This window comes from Procambarus clarkii, chromosome 52 (assembly GCF_040958095.1).
Source record: "Procambarus clarkii isolate CNS0578487 chromosome 52, FALCON_Pclarkii_2.0, whole genome shotgun sequence".
Taxonomy (NCBI): domain Eukaryota; kingdom Metazoa; phylum Arthropoda; class Malacostraca; order Decapoda; family Cambaridae; genus Procambarus; species Procambarus clarkii.
Genome location: NC_091201.1, coordinates 10,279,453 through 10,281,720, shown reverse-complemented (window position 1 = coordinate 10,281,720; position 2,268 = coordinate 10,279,453).

Below are 2,268 nucleotides of genomic sequence, written 5' to 3'. Positions count from 1 at the left end.
AAACTACCTCATCCGATGCATTCTATAATGGTCTGATGCTTCCATCAGAAAATTGGGAACATCAAATGATCTGATATTCCCATCACTGAAAAATAAGAACAGCTAAAAAAATGAAATGAAAAAAATAAAAAAATAAACTATACTCATGAAATGAACAGTATGGTAAACAACACAGCTCAATTTCAATGCAATGTCACACAAAATTATTAAATCGAAATGAAAATAAATTGAAATCTATGAAAATTCAAATTATCAATGCAATCGGAAATATTGAAATAATATCGCAACATAATATAGTGTGGGTTGCTCTTACGTGCAACAGACGGTGCTGTTTTTCAAAAAAGGCATGGTTTTACCTGTCACAAGTGTGGCATCTATACTTATACTCACGAAATGAACGGTATGGTAAACAACATAGCTCAATTGCAATGCAATGTCACAATAACATTTAATAACAATAATCAACCTGTCCTCTTAAAAAGAACGTCAACATTTGCCGTTTGACTCTACGGCTGTTTTTGGACGTTATTTTGTGTAAAACTACGTCTATTTTCGCTTCCATGGACTATCTCTTGTTATACAATGAAATACCACACTCTTATTATTCTATAACTCACTGACTATGCTCTGATATTTGTTCTTCAAGTAAAAATATATATATTTTTGCCTTAATTAGGCCATAATCCAGAAAATTCCAGCCAATCGATCTTTATATTTAGGAAAACATCTAATAAATTTGGAAATGAATTTTTCGTTCGCCGACAGTTGCCTGTTACTATTTAACCCTCTATGCTTTAATGTCGCTGGTCATTGTGAGTTTCCCAGGATTTATATATGTTTTGTAGTAGCATTTAGTCAGACTACAGTAATTTAACTAATGGGAAACCTCTATAGTTGTCGTAAATTAATAATAATCATTTATCAAATAATAAATTAGCAAACATATTATTATAGACTGTGGGTTGGTTGGTGTTGTCGTCGTTGATCCTTCTCTATGGACAACCCAACCCACAACTCGGCAGAGTGCTTATACTAGGAGATCACCCTTGGCGCTTCTGGCTCTTGGAGAGGGGCTCAACGTCACACGTTTAGGGGATGCGGCTCCAACACTTAGCCTCGTTGTCACGTGCACACACCCACTCGAGCCGCTGTGACTCCCCACTCTCTCCTTATGAGATATGATCTCCTCAATCCCCTATGACTTACTAGTATTACCTCCTACCCTGTCCACGGCAGTGGTTCTTGGTTCTTTCTCTCTCTCTCTCCTTCTTTACTACCTCCTGGGAAGCCTCACTAGGACAAGGGCAAACACCAGCAAATTGTGACACATTTACTGGACAAAGCACATACACGATACATACACACATATAATAATAATGAATCCTATACTCTATAATATCACAATCAGGTTGCACTCCAACACCATCAGAACTCTATTATCAGCTTATCAAGTGGTATCCTATCTCCTGGTTCACCACCTGATACTATCAACCTCCTCAAGTTGATCAAGCCTACATACACTGTTGCACCATCAGCAAGATAACATATATATATAGAAAATCAGCATTTGAATGCAATAACATATACCAGTATAAATGTTCATTGATACTTCAGTATAAAAAACTCCTTGACATAAGAATGCCAACAGTCACTCACCTCTCATTGCGTCTTGCACGCTAATGACAACCAAACACTATCAACTCCCTATAAGTAATCCACCGGAACTTCCCCTTCCACCTCTGGAAGTTCACTACCCTAATATCCTTAGGTTCTTCCGGGCTTCACTACCAGGATCCTCTGCAGCTCCTCCAGGCTGCTATCATGAAGTTTCCTTGAGCAACTACGGTGCTTCACCCTTCTGCTAGGGTCCTCCACAGCTCTCTTGGCTGCTACACCATGAAGTTTCCCCGAGCAACTATGGTGCTTCTCCACCTCTACAGAAGCACGTGACACTCCTCTTCACTGCTGCTTCTCCTCACAGCTCGAGGTCCTCTGCTCCACTACCTTGGAGTCTCATCAGCTGGCTTCGAAGTTCTCAGCAACTTCTTCCCCAAAAGACAAACCACAGATTAACTGATCGAGGGCGCTTTTCCTCTGACGGCGTCTGGTCAGGGCGCTCCACACAGCCCACGAAAATGCCTCTGAGTAGCTTATTAAACTCTGCTCGTCGACCAGGACTTGATACCACAACGTTCCCAGCTCGGTTCCACAGCTGGCACGTCTACACACTTCTCTTCTCTTCGAGATATATCACTAGGGGTTCCCTTC